General features: G+C 39.2%; 1 protein-coding gene across 1 annotated transcript in view; it reads left to right on the forward strand.

Moving 5' to 3' along the window:
* Nucleotides 1-21,232, forward strand: part of tex264a (testis expressed 264, ER-phagy receptor a) — a 77,207-nt gene that overhangs the window by 44,365 nt on the left and 11,610 nt on the right. The window lies entirely within an intron of this gene.

Consider the following 21,232-nt stretch of genomic DNA (forward strand, 5'->3'; position numbering starts at 1 on the left):
CTCCATTCTGTGCTGACTCCAAAAACGGTGTACTGTCATGCATCAATGACAGTAATTGCTCATTAAAAGTATTGAGAATACTGGCAAAGGTACAGCAAAAGTTTTGACACGAGCAGCCGAACAGTCTTTAACAGTAGCCCGTCATGCCTTGCGCATGTCCTAGTTTGCATTTTATTCTTCTAAGCTCTGCCATTCAAACCTATGTCGGTGGGTTTTTAGCTGAGCTGCTGAACACCTCCGTTTTCTTGACTCTCCTGACAAAAGTCTTCTGTCAGAAAGACTGTCAGACTTACGTTAGTCTCACGTGTTTCATTTTAAGAAGCAGTCGGTGTTGACATTTTCCATCATCCGTGTTTCTGTCAGCTCCAGTACAGAAACATAACAACTGTACCTGACAAGTTTCAGCTTCTCCTTTCTGACAAGCCCATTTTTGTCTGAAGCACCTTCTCAAACAGTTCAGATATGCTGCAGTTACAGAATGAATGTTACAAAAATAATGACATGATTGAAATACATTGTATCTAAAGAGAGGCAGCTTAATGCATTATGCCAGCTACAAAAACTGTATTGATGTACTCCACATCCAGAATCAGGAAGACTAAATAATGTATGTCAAGTTGATGTGTCCTGACAGCACCTGTAGTTTTGACCTGAAGAGGCCCAGACTGCAGCCTCAGGGCTGCTTGGGTTTGACTGTATGCAGCTCTGCTGCTGAGACCTGTCTACTTTTCAGGACAGTAGGGGCCAATTAGTAACTTGTTGACAGGTTGTGAATTTCAACACTGCAAGACATGAAAGTAAAAGTCCAAAATGAACCTGTCATCCATATCAAATGCAGTAGCTCATCACCTAATGGCAAACATCGAGCAGTGTCACTGTGTGAGGGATCAACTCTCCTGAATGCTTCAAGTTTTCGCCAAATGTCTTAACATAAGGAAATGCTGAGTGGGATGTTTTGCATTCATGCAGCATCACCATTAAAGTACATTAAGAATGCATTATGGCAATTTAAAAAAAACAACTGGATTCTTTTAAAGAAATTCTCAAAACGGTTCGGTGTCAAGCCAAGAAGTGTACAAATGAGTTCTACCACAGAGACAAGTGGGCAGACATGTTTTTCAATTTGAAGTTTACCTCAGCAAAACAAGTAATAAGCACCTGTCAGACAGGAGGTGGACAGACACTACAGGCTGACAGACAGAAATAGTGGTGGAATACAGTGAAATAGACCAAGTAATGGGGGAGTTTTGCTCCGGCCAGGGGTTTTCTGATGAGGTCTTATTTAGCTATTTAAATAGTAATTTAGATCCAGTGAGGTGTGGCCGAATTGAAAGGAGCTTACAGAGGGCAGATGGGTCAGACCTAAATGCCCCCTGAAGCGAGGTGATTCACTCTTTCAAGAAAATTGTTTGATGGGTGTGAATTCAGTCTAGTAGTGACATGGGGAGAAGAAATCGCCCCCAAAAAAACCAGGCTCCTCTGCACTTTAGAGGAAATGAACCAAATCAGCCAAGTAATTCTTCCTACAAGGTTCAAATGGTTAAAAAACCCAGTCATCCCATATTTTAATTCATAAACTAATCCATATATCCGTTCATTCATCTTTTATAACGAATCTGTTTGTGAGAATGAATCTGTTCTCACTTTGGCTTGTGAGAGTGAGAGAGACAGGGATCACCTCAGCTGACAATGGACGAACGACAGGGTACACCTTTTTGAGGTTGCCAGTCCATCACAGAGATAGAGGATGACACAAACTCACAACTATGGGAACTTTGCAGACACCAGTTCAGCTAATAAGTTGTGGGAGGAAGCTGAAGTACCTCATGAATATCCCTTATACACACAGAGAGAGAACATGCAAACACAACATACCAAAAGGCACTGAAAGCATGAATCAAATCTCACTGTGAGGCAGGAGTGCTATCCACCACTATTTTTGTGTTGCAGTTTACTTAAATACATTTGACATATTCACAGGCCTAATGTATTTATAATTATACAATAACAATCATATTCAATAGGCACATTTGCTTGTTTTTAATTGTAACACATCACTGAAGGCAGCGATGTATTTATATGTTAAATAGAATTGGATACAAATTATGGATGAACCACAAAAAGCTCAATAACCAGGTACGTGTTCTGGAGACAGAACATAAAGTGAAGCTGGCAAGGGAAAAAAGATGGCCTCATGAGATGGTAATTTACATGCTGCCAGACTCACATCTGTATTGAGCCAGTTGGTCAGACGAATCAAACAACATGAGAGGTTTTTTTTCTTCCTCATTTCATATTTGGTGTTGTTAGACTGATAACAAGCCCACTTGTCAAGCGGCCCACCAGGAAATCTCCCACTCCTCCAGATGGCCTGTCTGCTTCTGCCTGCCAATATCCATGTGGACTTTATTCTGAAAAACAGAATAATTAAAGCATTAGCATTAAGAGGTATGCATTTTCTTTTTTCAATTAACTGGCCATGCTCAAACAGCTAAAAAGGATTGAACATGTTGCAAGCTGATTAGAGAAAAAGCCTGGCTTATTTTGAAATTCCTGCGTATCTAAATATTGTTTTCCTTGAGATTGGAAAAACCCTTCACAATGAATTGTTAATGAGAAAGGGGATTGAAGCACTATAGGTTACCTAAAGAATTAAAAATAAATTTGCAAAGTTCAATAATCTTTTATGGTTCTTTGAAAAAAATCACTTTCCTTCAGGTTCACTCCTTAAAATAATACCCAACATCGTCTAACATCTTTGTAGATAGTTGTGATTATTTTCATCTCTCTCCATATATATAACAGGAAGGACATAGATACTAAAATACTCTATATATAAATATGATTTCTGTGATGGCAAAAAGTGCTTTCATTGTGAAGACTTGGTTTAACCAGCGGATTGTGCTTATCATTGCAACAAACCTTTAAATTGGTTTGCAATTTTTTTGGTTTCTTCCACTGTAACATAATAGTGATTCGTTAAACCAAGCAATATCTACAACATGTCACAGCACTGCATAATATTGCTTATCCAAGCCCGAGAGTCACATTTTTATTGTTTTCGCAAAGGTCTCATCACTGTTGCATTTATCTTCAGTTTCATTTTCACAGTTTTTTCACCCCCTTTTAAACGTGTTTTTCCTGTATCGCTCACATTCTTTGTATTTTGGCTCAGGTTTCTTTTTCACTGCTCCCATAAAACACAGTCATTAGCACAGGATCAGGCTTTGAGTAGCACAGAGGGGGCATTCAGATAGGAGCCCTGTCAGCAGAAGGGATGGTTAATTGTAACCATTAGGCTGCCGTTGTGCCACGCTGACTGAGCTGTAATAAAGGGTGGCCTGTGGCTTAAACATGGTTCTTACCTTGTGGACATCAGCGGGGCAGTGGCGACTTTAACCCAGACCCAACAGCTTCTCTCTTGCCACTGACAATGGACCAATCCTCCCTGATGTTTTTCCCTGGTCTTTGGAGACGGAGGCGTGATGTGAAAACAAATTGTTGCCTTTGATACCTTCTAAAACATGCCATTAGTCATACGATTAGTTCTAGTTTCCTGTTTTGTTCTCTGTGCTCCACTCATACTGATTGTGGCCATGGAAGTGATGTTTGTTTGCCTTTTTGATCACTCCTCTGTTGGCATTATGTGCCATTTATGTTGGTTAATTGACACCCTCAGACAGAAGTAATCACCCATTGGCCAGTGTGCTGTACCATAATTAGATATTGGCAGTGCTATTGCTTTGAGGAGTATTTGTTGTGATGGGTGTCACGTTGGCTCCCTCCGAGTTGATAAAGGCATGTGAAGCTACATATTGAGCAAATCTTGGCGCTTGATATTCAGAGTCAAAGTCTCTAATTTCAGTGAGCGATGGTTGTCAAAAATACACCGACAGAAACGGATTTGACGAAATGTGTTGATCAACGTCTTCAAACTTCAGTATTTATATGTTGTTTGTCTGATAAAAATTTATTTGTTCGGCACATTTACCTCTTCCTCGAAAAAAACAAATTGACTTTACGAGTCGAACGTCGAATCTAATCCATGTATTTTAAAATTTTATTTACACGCTGGCATTGGTGTGTCCGTCAGTTTTTTGTTTTTTTTAATTAAATCAGTTTGTAGTTTAATTATTGAGTATGCCTGATAATAACATTTAAAGATTTTTTTAAACTCACTGAAAGCAGTTCAACAGGTCAAAGTTTCAACTAATATAATCATAAAATAAATCGTGATAATAATGGCGAGGATAATACATTGCTGGATATCAGTTCATGATTATACTTTTTTTCTAATAGACATATACACAAGATTACAATATTGGTTGTTCAAAGTAAACGCGGTCAAAGTTTCAAATGTAACAAGTTGGAACAGTAAAACTATTTCGCAAACAAACTGCTGAATTCAGTTGATCTCTTTATACAGTGCTTCAGCACTATATTCACCTCTTTATATAGTGCGTTAGCCATAGCAGCAACACATTTAATGGCTGATGGAGGCAGATGTTGCTGCTTGTTTCATAATGGAAATCTAATCTGTTGTACTGACTGGTAATCGACGAAGGTAAGAATATTAGGGTTGAGCCATCACAAAGAGAGTTAGGTGAGTAATGACCTTTGCATAGCTTATCTTCACATGTGTAGATTTTCCAGTACAAATTAGATTATAAAAGTGGGTTCAGTGACAAACAGGCCAGGGATGGACTTTAAAGAAACAGATGCTAAAATGACATGTTACAGACAGACAGTCAAATGGAGAGCTGCGCCAAAGGGACTTTTCTGATCTGTGAATAGTAGAACTTCTCTAGTGGAGACCCACAACATGAAAAAAAGATAGAAATTATCACCAACAGGTTTGCTTTAAATTCAGCTTTATAAAGCCAAGAGTGTGACTGCACAATCTTCTAATGTGTAAAATGTAACAAAGACTAGCAACAATATTTCTCACTTCATAGCTAAACCCGGGTGACAGAAAAAGAAACCACAAGTGTTAAGGAAAGAAATGTTGCAATTAACTGTTTTTAATGGATTCTACATGCTAATGTTTGGAAAAATTTTGTCAGCAGGCAATCTGGACAAGAAGGGCCTAATTTGAGGAAGCCAACTGTTCTATACTGCATGATGATTTAAATATTCCTTCCAGCAGCTGTGTGAGGCTCATCTGTTTTGACTCATTGTAGATTCTCAAGGCTGTGTGAATCCATTTGATGATCAGCACGATCTGGCAGAGCTTGTGAAGCGCTGTACAGACTCTCCAGTTAGAGAGATACCATGTAGAGCTACAAAGCACAAGTAATATTTTGGGGTCTTACTGTTCCGCCTGTTTTTTTGTTTTGTTTTGTTTTTTCTTTTAATCAATGTGCCCAACAATGGAGTGAAGGATCAGAATTAGAAAATAAAATAGAGCTGTTTCACATGAAAACTGTGATGTGTAACTATTAGTTCTGACAGTGATCTGTCTGACTGATCTGGTCTGTGACTATTAGAACAGCGTTATGTCCCTTTCAAAATCAATGAACTTGATGTCAAACTAGACTCATGGAGAAAAAGTTAATGGAGGTACAGTATTATACCAAAATGTAGTTTATTAAGATGTAATTCATTTTGGGCATGACCATAATTTTGATTGTTGCAAGTCTCTCCATGAGTGATATAGGGTGTGTCCTCCATTGAGTGAAGTCTTCTATTGTTTTGATAAGGATAGTGTAGTTTGGTGCACGTAGTCTGACAGTTTGACAGAGATGTTAATACTGAGGTATTTGATGTTTGCTGGTTTTAGTGGGGTATTGAGTGTATGCTGAAAAACATAGTTACAGACGACTGATTTGTTCCAATTTATAGGATATTCTGAAATTGAGGAGAATATGTCTATTATCTCTATTGTTTCTGGAAGAGAAGTCTGTGCTTTCTGCAGAAAAAGTAACACATCATCTGCATAGAGACATATTTTATGGGTTGCATTTGCTGTTTGTATTCTTTTTATGTTATTGTTCTGTGTAAAGGCTGCTGCTAATGGTTTGATAAAAATTGTAAAGGGAGATGGCTAGAGTGGACACCCGTGCCTGGTGACTCTTTCAAGATTGAAGGTTGGAGAAGTTTGATCATGCGATTTAACACAGGCACTGGGTGAGGTGTATATATTTGGATCCTGGAGGTAATTGTCTCTGAATCCAATTTTTTGTAGTGTAGTCAGTCGAATTTTCAAATGACCCTATCAACGGGTTTTTCCGTATCTAAGGATATTATAATGGCCTTTTGTTTGTAATCTACATGTATTGTCAGTGGACTGTCGGTCTTTAATTAACCCACTTTGATCAGGGTGTATGAAGTGTGGGGTATTTAAAAGAAGACTAATATTCATTCAATTCGTATATGGAGGGAGAGTTGAAGATTCCTTAATTTTCTCAACCATCCAGAAAAATGTTGGTGAGAGAAAAGGCCAGAATTGTTTGTAGTATTCATTGGGTCCCAGGACTTTAAAATCAGGCATGTGCTGGAGAGCTTCATACAGTTCTTCTATTGAGATGGGAGCTTCTTGATCTTAATTGTGGAAGATCAACTGTGCTCAGAAAGCTCTCTATTTCAGATTGTGATGGGTTTGTCTGCAGAGTACTTTTTTTTTTTATTGACATCTCTGAATGTACTGTTTATTTCTTGAGGGTCAAAAGTGTTTTTACCATTGTGAGTTTGAACTGAGGGGATAGTATATTTTTCTTTATTTGTTTTAACTTGGCTATGAATTTGCTAGATTTATATCCATGTTCAAAGTTATCCAAGCGTAATCTCCACAGTTGAAATTGTATTTTATGTTCAATTATTTCATTAAAGTGAATTTTTCGTTTTCTTAACTTGTGTTCGTCCTGGGAGGCAGCATTAGTCGTCTCCAAGGCTTTGATTTCATCTTCCAATCCTTTTTGCATTATTTTTTTTAGTTTTATATGATGAATAACAAATGATTTTGTCTCTTATGATGACACTAGCCATCTCCCAGAGGACACAGGGAAAGACACCAGGCAGGTTGTTGTTTGACTGTCCACTGTTTTTTAAAGAATGCGACGCATGGTCACTGATAGTAATGGGGTGAATCTGTGTGTCCGAGTTGTCCTTAACCAGTAGCGTGCGGTGGTTTTTCAGTCAGGGCCAAGAGTCAAACCCCCCCCGGAAAAAAAAAAGTATTGTTGCCTATGAGATACAGCCAATGACGCACATTATGTCCTACAGTAAAAACACAATCCGAATCTATTGTAAGGCCACTATTATGCATCAGTACTTTAACAATACCAACATGACAGCAACCACAACACATCAAGACACCACTGTGCAGCATCGCCATCAGATCATTTTCCAGTGTTTCCCACAGGTTTGCACAGAGACGGGGGGATAGCGTCTGACGGGGGTTCGGACCGTGCGTGTCTCGCGCTCTACTGTCATGCATGTGCACTCGTCTGTCAGTGTGAATGACAATAACGGAGAAAGAGGCTATGCGGAGATGAATGGACGGAGCGATATTGTTGGTCTGACCTGAAACCTGACATAATTTAATCGTAGCGGCCGCCACCATTGTATGGGAAACAACACTTTAGAATCAAAAACAGCACCAAATGCCAACAGCAGCGCCAATCTAATCCAGAGAAAGTAAAAGAAAAACAAACAAACAAAAAAAAAACTAGCACTCACCCATCACTTGTAGATGAAATCCATCCTGCGATCCTTTTTGATGAATCGCTCTATGAGGCTGCTAAAACCACTGCTATTCCATGTTCCGGAGCTTGTACTGAAGAGTAAACATGGCCAGCAGCTTGTTGTGCTCCCAGCTCGCTGCCACCCAGTCGTAGTGTTGGTAGTTTCCCGCTGTAAAATGCTGCACAAAGCCTTTGGTCTTCCTCTACTCACAATTTCCATTTTTCTGCAAACGGGCGCCTTGAAAAAATGGCCCCCGAAGCAGGTCCGCTATCGTATCAGCCGATCTTGCTGTTAAATTAGCCGCCATCACCTCCAGAACGTCAGATAATAGCTGTGCTAGCCCTGCTGCCCCTTACTGCACACCACTGCTCTTAATCATTGACTTACTCACCAGGAAGTAATCTAAACATGAATAGGATTGGTGTACTGCTCAGAGGAAGGTGTGGTCTTCAAACTTGGGATGACCATGGTCACTCATGTACTGGTTGTGGGCTATTTTGAGGTCCCCTCCCACTAGAAGTTTCTTGTCAGACACTTCTTGTCAACACTAAAATGTGTTTTAGAAAAAAAACAACTCAGAGAATTCCTTCAAAATCTGAATGCAAACACAATTGATGTGACTTTGGGTGCCATAGGTGTTCACATATAAATAACTGCACATTGAAAATGTTGCTTCAAACTTTTGTCCGTAATATAATGTGTGTGTGTGTGTGTGTGTGTGTGTGTGTGTGTGTGTGTGTGTGTGTGTGTGTGTGTGTGTGTGTGTGTGTGTGTGTGTGTGTGTGTGTGTGTGTGTGTGTGTGTGTGTGTGTGTGTGTGTGTGTGTGTGTGTGTGTTTATCAGGGTGGTCCTAAAAGAAGCACTAAATGTTTGAACAAAGCAGAATTTAAAATAGAAGTAGTATTGAAGTTTGTGTTTGAAGTTTATAGTATATGAGGCGGCAGTTCCAGTTCAAGAGGTTGAAAAGTCCTTTTTGCTGTTTTCTTGTCAGAAGAATTTAATTTGGCATGTACACCTTTTTCCTGTGTGGATGCAGGGATGGGTACCCATGGTTTATTCATAGAGGGGTGGTAGAATGCCTGATGGCTCATTTCTTAGTTCTTTGAGGCAAGGCCGACTTCATAAAGGACAATAGATTAAATGAGTCATTGTTAATAAATTTACATTTTCTCTGGTGATCTGGAATATTGATGTGTGTTAGGAGTGATTTTTTCTTTTCTATCTTCTTCCTTCAATTCATAATTCACATGTTTTTATTATAACTTGTGCTGTCTGCCATTTCACTCTCTACCAAATCTCACAACGCAGGAGGACCACATACAGCCATTTTAATCATGTAGCAGCTACACTCATCACACCTTTTTCTATCCTTGGACAATATGTTTTTTTTCCCTGCTGTCTTTTATAACTCCTTAATTATGTCTAGACAGAGGTGTATGTTTATACATTTGATTGACTCTGCATGTCTTTATAAGAATGCAAAAGGGAGACCATTTTTATAATCTGCCCAAGGCTTTGTGTTTCTGTGGAGCTTCATTATGCCGCGGAAACTTAACAAACTGCCATTTCTGCAGAATTAGACCCTTCTCTTGACAGGTCACAATTTATCCACTCATAATTTCTTGGTCCCTCTAAATGCCTCCAGCATTGCTGGAGCAAAAAAGCTGCTGTGGTGAACAGAGACTTATTATGTGGCAGATAGTATTTAAGGTACTCTGCTTGAGAGGCCTGCAGAAGCAAAAAGAAGAGATGTACCTATTCACACTCTATATATCCAATGTCTCTCCACTGTCCACATCCCCTCCTTCTAATTGTATGTCATTAGAATGGAGATATGAGTACCCCTAACATTAGACTCTCAGATTAAGATCTCAATTAGAGGAGGGATCTGTCTTCCTCTTTAAAATTAATCACTATTCATATGCATGCCTTTCCATATCCTGCCTTCCTTTGAATGGTTCACTGAATCTTTAGACTGTAAAGTACAGGACTAATTGACTGCGAAGGTCTCCAATGGTTTTCTTAATGGCCTTGTGCTTTCTTTTGGATTTATTTTCAGGGGACAATCTCACAGCTGCTGCAAAGCAACTGTTTATTTTCTTAGTGTGTTTTTCTGTTTTGTTTTGCTTTTTCCGAACTTTTGGCTTTAGAGGCATATTGAGTACCCTGCTTGAAACTGTGTTCAGAGCTCCAGAAAATCTGCAACTCACTGAATAGATGCCATTTGGTGGAAGAACAAAAACATTCAACACAGCCAGACTGTTGGGATATAAATGTCCATGCAACAGAAGGCTGATGTTTAAATGTAAATAATTCAGGGCCAAGAGTTGAGGGCACTAAATTAAGTCACTTAAGTTTAATTGTAACTGTCAATGTCTATGCAAGAGTTCATAGATGTCCTCCCAGTGCTTTTCAAGGCTTTTTTTATGTACTTGTATGTCCTTGTTTTTTATATGGACCTGTGTCTGCAATAAAGATTTATTTTCTAAACCAAAAATGTAAGTTTAGCCCCTAATAATCCCTGTATATTTGTTATTGCTATAAATAGAAGTACACCAATAATGTAGCTAAGTACAAACAAGTGAAGGGCACAAATCTTATCACAGACTAAAAAAAAATAAAATCTATGTTGTTGTTTTTTTCGCCTCACAACACCTTGGTGTCCTTTATGTAGGTGTTTGATTATGACCCAATTCTGATACATTTTTTGTTGGGTAACAGTGCATTTTAGACCCATATATCATTGTGAAGGCAGACACAACTGTATGGGATTGAGGTTCTCTGTTAACTGGTTTCTGTTTAAGTTTTGATCATCCTGTGCTTCCGAACGCATGGGGCTCAGAAGAAGAGAACGGCAACATAGGGGGGGGGGGGGGGGGGGGGGGGGGGGGGGTTATAATTCACAGTTGGGAGCTTGCTGCTCTTATTGCCTCTCACCTCTTGCCAGCACACCAGATCAATTGTAGAAGACCTCTGGAGACCATAGCAGCTGCTGACAAAGTCACTATACTTGTAGCTCATCAAGTGCTTGTGCTTATTGATTGCACGGGTGCATGGAGAGGTTGCAACAAACCCAGCGCCTGCATTCACAGTAATGCTTCTTTTTTTTTTTTTTTGGTCTCTGCTATCTCCACCCAGCCATTTTGGATATGTCCACCTGGTCAAGGATGGAAGGAGTTGATGGAGGAGGCCTGGACCTGCTGTGAGCGGTGCAGAAAATAGCCTTCTTGCAGGCAGAATGAAAATAGTCCATCCTGGGGAAGTGTGTGACCATGAGGGACAGTCTGAATTGGACACCTCTGCAGAGGTGTGAAGTAGAGTTTTTGTCTCTTCCCACAGATAGGAAGGGGAGCGGAGGTTACTGGGGGTGTGAGGAGGGTGGATTATATGGCTGTAATAGTGCAGTGGGAGTAAATAGAGCAGGGGAAAGAGAAAGCGCTTGAGACTGTCACCAATTGTCACCACGACTTGTCTTGCTTTTGTATTAATTTTCCTTTTTTGTGTGCCAGGGGACCTGGGTGACATATCAGTCATCTATAAATAGATGTGTGTGCGTATGAAAGAGAACACATCCATATGTTATGTATATGTTGGTACATTGCATTACCAGTTTTGATGATGAAAGGACTTACAGCTATAGCTGTAGGCTCTGAGTAGCTTGCAGTACGGTCCATGTCAGTTGTATGCTGTTCCTATGAACGCAGGCCTGGATGAATATTCTGCCTCCCGTTCATTATGCACCACAGCTCCACGGCCATATCTCACATTGATCCCTGGAGAGAGAGGTGTGCTGGCACTTATTCTTACGACTGAGAAGACTACAGCTGTTAGTATTTTAGGATCAGCAATTTCTTTGGATTTAAAAGGAGAATGATACCCTTTGCTGGTCAGACTGGGTACTGTAATCTTTATTGGTCAGCTAGTCTATAGCCTCGTGGTGTAATTAAATGTGTAGATTATTCACTTCAGATGATGAGCCATCTTCAGTGCATCTATATTGTTTTCACAGTTTCATACAGTTAAAGGAGTTGCTTTCCGTCGAGCCTGTGACCAGCACCTCATGTTTATGACCACGGCAAAGCTCCTGCCTCAGAACAAGGTCTGCTGTTCATTATCCCTTTTAATTAAGGTGAAATGTGATTTTTCTACTTTCATCTCTGAACACCTCGCCACACAACCTGTGATTTAGTGTAAATTTGGCTTAGTTGGAACAACATTGACTTTACAGTGTAACACTGACTTGCATTGTGTGTCATAATATTTACTATAAATAAACGATCTGTAGACATGTTAGCAACGTTTGTATGTTTGTTTATTTTATTTCAAAGATAATAGATAAAAACAAAACAATGAATACAATGAAAATTAAACCAGATCAGTGAATTTGTTTGCTTTTGACTTGAAGAATACTTAAGACTTTGTGAGGATCTGCTGTACTTTGGCTAAACTATTTGGACTATATCCTAAAGCATGATAATGGACTGAAAATATTGATAATAGATAATGATATATTATGCATTTATTATTTAACTAAATTGTAATGACTGCCACAGCAGTCTACAAATGGGAGTTTGCTAACATGCAGTATGGTGCGGCTGTGGCTCAGCTGGTAGAGCATGTTGCCTATCAGTCACATGGCTTCCATCGTCCATCAAGTGTCCTTGAGCAAAGCCCCAAAAACCCTCCTAAGAGATAGATTGAGTGCCTTGCATGGCAGCAGTCCCAATTGGTGTGTGTGTGTAAATGGATGAACGTGACTAATAATGTAAAGCACTTTATAAAAGCAGTGGAAAAGCATCATAAAATTGAAATCCATTGGATTCTTTTTTTTTAAGTGTTTCTCCTAAACCATCTGTTAACCAATTTAATTTGATCTTATGTGGTTAGGTAATTTCTTTGTCTGAGAATTTTTACTTTAAATGGTCTCATTTCCAAAAATGACCCAACATTACCCGCTTGGTCCAAGCTATTGTTTTCCTCAGTGTATTGCGTTTCCCTCAGAGGGATATTTTCAATCTTATATTTTCAGAAAACATGTTTTTGCTATTCACACAAGCTCCACAAAGAGTGGATATAAATAATCTATGATGATTATATTATTATTGTTAAATTACCAAGCCTCAGATGTTAGGTCATTATTACCATTATTTTTGTATTATTGGATGTTCGTTTTTAAAAGTAAATAACTACTGCTTAGTGGCTTGTCAGCAATAATCCATACTTGCTTATAACTACTAGGAAACAGGACGCTTGTACAGTATATGTCTACAGATTTTTCCAAGCCCGCTACGAGAAATGACATTTTTCAATCTGAAGCCACACATTTCCGCCTCAAGGTTGCGAAAGAATAAAAGTCAGGGAAGATCACCAAGGTCAGTGTTTTAATCCTCTGAGGACTGTGAACATCTGCACTCAGTTCCAAACCAGCCTGTCCTACAACTGTAGATATTTTTGTACCTTGACAAAGGTCCTTTGAGTCACATTCACAGGATGAGTTCACCACCGGTACAATAAAACAAATGCACAAAGAACTAATGTGTGACTTTCTCCTTCCGCTGTTATCCACCGCCATCACATGCTATGACACAAATTGTGCTCGTTCATGTATGAGACAGTCATTTATTGGCTTCCCTGGCGGTCCCTCACATATAAAATGTATACTAACTCAGTTGTGACGCTCTGTCCCTTCAACTCAGCCAGCACTAGCTATCCCACAGCAGCACTCTCCTCCAGTGGACCATGACTCACTTTATGTTCATTATGTGTAAAAAGTTGCAGAGGAGCAGGTATTTTGTGTCATGTGGGAGTACAAATGGTATTAAGAAATTTAATTCCTTCTTGTGAACGGTGTTACGATGCCTCGCTTACATTGTGGCAATGAAATATATGACCTTGGATTTGAAATTGGCTCTCATAAAATATTCAATTATGGCTTGAATTAATTAATCGCACAAGAGTAAAGGATAAAGAAAGAAACTAAACAAGAGTGTGTTTCTAGTAAACGAAACTGAGCAATAGCTGGGTTTTTTTTTTTTTTTTGCAGTGTTAGGTGGTGATATGTGGTTTTATGTATTTATTATTCCTCCATTTTTATATTTTTAAATTTTTCATGAACGTTTATTATAAACAGGATGTATTTCCCACTGGTTGGAATAGAATAGAATCAAAATATTGTATTATTCCCAAAGGGAAATTCTTGGTTGGCATCTCCTCTCCCACCCATCAAAGTGATGTATAAATGGACCACACAGTTACATACCATTTTATCCAAAATTAAATATGGGCAAAGGCAGATGCCCTGTAATGGTCTGGTGACCAGTGCACATCCACAACCCACATGCACAGGGAGAACATCTAAACCCTACGCAGAAACCTCCTGCCTCAATTTGAACTGAGTGTGTGTGCATGTGTGCGTGTGTGCGTGTGTGTGTGCGTGTGCGTGTGCGTGTGCGTGTGCGTGTGTGTGTGCGTGTGCGTGTGTTTGTGAATGCAATTTTTTTGTCATTTTTGAAGGCACAACCACCAAAATGGTCAGATCTTATTCATGTTGCTTCAAAAATGTCATTATACAGTGAACTAATTTGGACTAATTCACTGCTACAAACAGTCCATTGCATCATAAAAAAAAGACCCTACTCCTTGTCAAATAAAAACTACCCCTCTGTTTGGGTAATCACAAGTCAAGCCTTTTGATTTTTGCTCTGATTTGTTCATTGACTCTATGAGACTGTTGCCTGTTGAGAGTGAGATGGACAGTCCTCTGTCTCTAGTTTTCTGGCCAGCAGCCAGGGCAGCCACCGAGCTGAACACAAAGGCAGGGACTGAGAGACGAGACATGAAAAGAAGGATGCAACCTAATGTTCAGATCTTTGAAAATTGCTTTTTGATGTCATATCTTTCAAAACGCATCTGGAAGTGGAAGTTTGTTTGTGTCTGCTATTATTTATCAGACCTGGGAGGGCAGAATACATTTCATTTGTACAAGGCTGAAATACTCTGCATCAGTATTGAGCTTATTTGCTGTACTTATGGCCCAGTTACTCTGTGGCCTTATTTATGGTTCAGAGTTAGTTAAGTGATGCAGTAAATCAAGCTCCAGGGGTGTTGTTATCTATGTTTACTTTCCTCTTATTGGTATTTCTATTGGAGGATGGATAGAGTGTATCCACAGAGCAGCTGCCAGGGAGGTCAAAGACACTACAAAGCCCCATGAGACCCTCTCTTATATCTGTCTGTTTTTACCTTCCACTGTCCACACACACACACACACACACACAAATTGCATTCAAAGGCACATAGTGTTTGTTTTCTCTTTAATAATTGTCACTCCTAACGTGTTTACGTCACTATCTTGTAACCGTTAAAAGTTAGTGTCTTAAGCGGAACTAATTCTGAGCTTGAGGACAGCACAACTGCAAAATAAGTATTATACTAAGTATTACCATAAAAAAGTCAGACAAAAATCGGCACTGTTAAGTAAATAGACAACAACACAGAAAGATACTGTGTATTATAATTCATCCAAAACAAACTTCTATAACAGAATTAGTTCTCAATTTTCTCCTTCAATGATCTGGGTTCACTTCGCTGGATGTTTCAAAAACAGTTAAAGTTACAATTGTCACAAAATCTCGTAAAAATGATGAAACTCACCTTGAGTGTTACAGCTACAATCACGTGAGTCTGGAGAGGCTGCTTCATGAGAAGTGATAAAAACAGTGGTACTTTTAATGATTTACTGGCAAATTACTGCACACATCTTCCAATGAAGGTCAAAAGTCAAGAGCAGAGTAGATCCCCAGGGGTACAAAACATTCACAGTGCTGGTTAAGGGCACTTCAGAGGAACCGATTCTGGAATTGTGTTCTTCATTTCATGAGACGATGTTCTCACATCTGGCGACATTGCTTTCCAGCCATTTAAGTTTGTGTTCTGTTTATACCTCTTTTTTTTTATTTTTTTTTTTATAGACCTTTTAGGACAAACCTTTAAAGCCACTAAATGTAGTGAATATACATTCCCAGAAGGTGTGACTTCAAAACAACAAACCCTTTTTGGATTAAGTCTAAAATAACCCTTTTAATGCGATTTTGCCTTTAATACAATTTTACCTAAAGATAGGGTCTTTGCGTAAAAGCTCAAACAAAGAGAAGGGGTATTTATTTTCTCGGGTTCAACGTTTCGGATCATGTGAGTTAACTGTTCTATATCACATCGAGTGTTACAATAATCATGCAGCATTTTGCATTGACGCAGAACATATTTTATTAAATACATGTGCAGATCAGTATACCCATTTCATTGTTGCAGCCCTAACTTGACATTGTGGTTGTACTTATGGATGGAATACATGGAAGATTGACAAATCAGGCTCAGCTGTGCTTGAGTGAAAAAATTTACTTCTTTCATATTCTGTGTCCGTTCACAGGGTTTACACATAACTATCATCATCATCATCATCATCATCATCATCATCATCATCATCATCATCATCATCATCATCATCAATGTGTTCAGGTTTCACATGTGCACTCTATACTTCTATAATTCTGCAGATTAGAAATGATACAAACATGTAGTTAGAAGCTGTCTGACAATTTCAAGCAGCCTGCAACTTAATATAATTATTGGATCACTCTAAATCAAGGAAAGATGCACACTCTCTTTAATGCTTTGCCAAATTTTCTGTCAAACAGTTAAATTGGATTGTTTTTTGGCGGGCTTAAATTAATAGCACATGTCTAAAAATGACTCTTTTGAAGTTTGCTGGTTACACCATCATAATGTTTCGTCAATGTCTGCGACAAATATATCATTTTATTAAATATTTAGATATACATTTGACCTGTGTTGGATTATTGAGGGAGATTTATTTTCCTGAAGAAGATGATGACCCGTTCTCCGTCAATCTCTCACACCAAATTGAAATGTAACATGTTTAATAGCATTTTGTGCTGCAGAATCATTAATTATTGACAGGTTAGGTTTCATAACATGGAGAGAAGGGAACATACTCTAAGTGACCTATTTTGTGAAGCCAGTGTCGAGGTTAGGAAAAGGTAATGGTGTGATAATGAATTACTTTTTAGTGAAGTGGATGCCAACTGTTTGTCACATCCTGATTCTTTACCCTTGTTGATGTGTCAATCAGGAGAGGCAAAGGTCTGACTGTGACGATCGCTGTTGAATCTTCTGTGAGGCAGCAGACAAGAAACGACTGACCTGTTTTTTTGGGTTTATTTAATACTTCAGGCTCATCTTATCTTTGTATCCCGAAGGTGAACCTATTCAAATCATAGCAGCTTCAAGACACAGACACAAGTTGAAAGTGTTTAGAACCAGAAGGGTGTATTCATTGTTGTCGCTAGTGTGTGTTTGTGTTATTAGTGTTTATCTTGTCAGAGGAGGCAGGGGAAACCACTGACAAATGAATACATTATGTGAGAGTTTTATGTTATTTTATTTAAAAACTGAGAGTAACTTATGACATTGACTTAGGTGTCAAGTATGATGAAAACTCTCAATGCCTCTCTGCATAATCTGTTATACAATACCCCTTTGCCCCCTGAATGATTTCTCTTGATGTGTTCCCATAAATCGTCCTGTTCTCACATACTGCATATTAGCAGTGGAAGGTTTTCACTGTATTCTTCTTGGGGAGAAAAGGTCCATCAGTTTTACGTTGGAGTAAACAGAAGCAGCTCAGTGTCAAATGAAATGTCAATGGTTGCCAGCGGATTTCAGCAGCTGTAGCTTGCTATCATATGCTAATGCCAAGGCTCCCACGAGGATGGAAGTTACCATTCATGAGCTCATTTTTGAAGGAGGTAAGACGAGCCATATGGTGTCTTTATTGCACTACTTGAATCATATGACTCCTCAGATGTAAATTAAAAATTTTAAAAAGTTATTTGTTTTGCATTAAAACTATTCTTATAGTTTGTGCATGTTCTCAAATTAATTGCTTTGTAGAAAAAATAAATGCACCAAGAGATTTAAAGATATATATTCTAAAGAATTTAAGCTCCTAAAATTGGCACTTCAATATATACTGTGATTTTAAAGTAAATGAACTTGATGAGGTAAAGGTCTTGACAGGGACATCACTGATATCACTAGAGGTTGAATTGTGGTGTATTCAGTATTTGTAACGTTTATGCATGAAGACAAGTGATGTTGGAAGGAAGTATCTTTCGTTTGGAGTTGTTCTGTATGTCAACAAAAGAGCGAACGATAGGAAACCTTATCAACTTTTTGGAAATACATCAAAAGGTAAAATTCTGGACATTGAGGGCCAAGTGGGCCTAAATGAATACAATAGCCACAGATTAGGTTATAAGATGTCAAGGGACAGAATTGAATAAACATTAAAGTATGGAGAGAGCCTTCATAGAAAGTGACGATAAAGTCTTTGAAAATCCGCTTTATATTGGTAAATATATTAGAAGTTACATGTCATACTCTGTCAGATGGCTAGAATGTGACTGGATATAGGATTACTTGTATATTTTAGAATAAGAATTTATTAAAAATCAAAGTATATTATTCCTCCATTCATCGTCTGTACTTGACAGAGACACTGGAGGCCAGAAGTCACCTAATTAGTAAATAGAGTTGCAGAGATCCACTGCTCAGGTGGGACAATCTGTCCCAGACAACAGGACAGCTATCAGGCGTGCACTCCACAAATCACACCTTTATGGAAGAGTGGCAAGAAGAAAGTCATTGTTGAAACAAAGCCATAAGAAGTCCTGTTTGCAGCTTGCCACAAGCCAAATTGCAGACACAGCAAACACGTGGAGGAAGGCACCCTTTGGACTAAATGCAAAACACTATGTGTGGTGGGAAAATATCATTGCACATTACCCTGAACACACCATCCCCACTGTGAAACATGGTGGTGGCAGCATCACGCTGTGGGGATGCTTTTCTTCAGGAGGGGCAGGGATTTTGGTTAGAGTTGGTGAAAAATGGATGGAGCCACATGCAACCTGTTAGAGTCTGCAAAAGACTCAAACTATTGAATCCGGGGGCATAAATACTTTTGTGTACCACACTTTTTTATTTTTTTTGTACTTAGCTTGATGTGCCAAAGTAATGTCAAAGTAGCTGTAATTAGTTTAATCTACAAATAAAATTTGTTTGTGGAATTTGTTTGTCCATCATCATATCCTAAAGGCACAACTCCTCACATAATATACAGAGTGAGGTTTCATGCTGTGCTGAAAGTATTCTGGTTTTCATTTCCAGTCACACAGCTACATGGTTCAGTTGTGTGTGCATGATTTCCTCTGTGGCTGATGGTGTATTAATCGGTCAAATCGCCCAATGTATTTAAGTGTAGAAATGAAAACCTGCCGTCGCTCCTGGCAGAGCGCATGACACCTCCACTATGGACCAAAAATGACAATTATGAACAAGTTAGAGCCTTAACAAGGTGTGTGGTATGAACATTTCTCACATGCTGTTTTTGTTTTTCTTAGCTGTTACAGTATCCCTTAGAGATGTGTGTGTGTGTGTGTGTGTGTGTGTGTGTGTGTGTGTGTGTGTGTGTGTGTGTGTGTGTGTGTGTGTGTGTGTGTGTGTGTGTGTGTGTGTGTGTGTGTGTGTGTGTGTGTGTGTGTGTGTGTGTGTGTGTGTGTGTGCGCGCGCAATATAGTGACTGTCTTTGTCTCGAATTCCCTGCTCATTATCGGAGCAGGTTCAAGGATATGGGCACTCATTTGCATAGGCAGCCCCAGGGCTGGAGCCTCTGTGTAGCAGCCAGGTGATTCATACCAACTCCCACAGTCTTATTTTTTTTTTTGTTGCTAGGATTAGATTAAAACCAATCAATCAGCTGAGATCACCCTGACCCTTGGGAAAATGAGCCAGGTTACTGCTGTTAGACCATCCAACTTGTTCCTTTCTTTCTTCCTTTCTTTCCCTCCTGGAATAGCCCAGAATAGGTCTTTTTGTCACGCAGCCATGACAACCTTGCAAGCCCGTATATCCATTTAAATATAGAGACGAGGCATTTACCAAATTCTGAGAACATTCACACTATGAGAGGAAGAGCAGCGGGAGCATAAACATTCAAACAGTGACAGATATACTGTTTAATATAAAAAAGTGTGAAATAGATTTGATATCATGTTTGTGTGGGGAAGGAGTATGTGGAAGGAAGTCACAGGAGATCTGTCAAACAGAAAAGGAGGATGCAAAAGTACTATTCAGCACAGAAGTACATTTATGCAATCACAGTTCTTTTAGAAACGATTTTGTCAGTTTTTTCACTTAGCAAATTGTTTCAGATTGGGTAGGCCTTGAATAAGCTGATTCTTAAAATGCAGAGCAGTTACATTCTTCAGCTGGACACTTCAGGTCCATGTTTTTAATTGAAGGGCTTTGAATGAGTATGAGTATCTTTATAGTGAAGTGTACCCCTTTTGACAGGAAAATATTTACAATGTTCATTTGTTCAGTATTATGAAGCTGCATTTGTTGAATATTGACTTAATTAACATATCACCTTACCGCTCCAGATTGTAGCAGGAAATAGTCTTCACTGTATCTTAGATTAATACCACACTACCACAGTCAGTCAGGCACCAGTCTGAAGCAGCTCAGTTGGTATGACTGGTCATCTTTTAATCCCATATCATGATCTCCATCTCGACCTGTCCATGTCTCTAAGTGTCCTTGACACTGAACTCCACATTGCTCCCAGTGTTATATGAGCACCATGACAGCTTTTATCTATAGGGAGTATGTAAATAACTGTATATAAGTGATTCTGACTAATCATGTAATATGCATTGAGACGGCACACATGGTACAACATGCTAAACAAGTAAAGTCCATTTCCTAGTTGCCTTTCTGTCATCCTTGAAAGTTCACATTTTTCTGAAACGCATTTACCTTTTCACCAGCAATAACTTTTGCATGTCCTCTGAGACTCAGAAATGTCGATTCATAATATGACACCGAGCCATGCATTATGTAGTTTGACCAGCACCTACCACGCATTATATAGATGAGTGTGCTTTTACACACTCTTGGAACAGTTTCTACCTTGACACACCGGGTAATTGGTGTCACACAGCTACATGGTTCAGTTGTGTGTGCAGTGATAGCTGTGCTGACTGGAGCATTTCATTGAAAGTACATGGCTCCTGAGCTCCTGAGGTGTTTTGGTCATTCACCTGTCAGAAATCCGTGCACGTGCAAATATTCGCTGGACTTTAACCGCAAATCCAGCTGAAGTCCAAACCAGTAACTTCAGTCATCAATGTCAGACAGAGCGCTGCAGTCACAGAAACTGGAAGTCAAAGCTGCATCATGTAATGTAATACAGTCTCCCTCCGTTAGTGTTTGTACCTCATGCAGTCAGTAGGACTAAAATTTGGTGCAGGCCCAGAGAACTTCATGGGGGATGCAACACCAGGAGAAGTCTGAGGACAATGCTCAGTATGGGGTGGGGGTGGGGGGGTGTTAAATGCATCATTATTGTGAGATGTTGCAAAAAGTATTATGATAGAAAACAATAAGCTGATATTATTGTGATGGA

The sequence above is a fragment of the Lipophrys pholis genome (genome assembly GCF_963383615.2).
Source record: "Lipophrys pholis genome assembly, chromosome: 4".
Classification (NCBI taxonomy): domain Eukaryota; kingdom Metazoa; phylum Chordata; class Actinopteri; order Blenniiformes; family Blenniidae; genus Lipophrys; species Lipophrys pholis.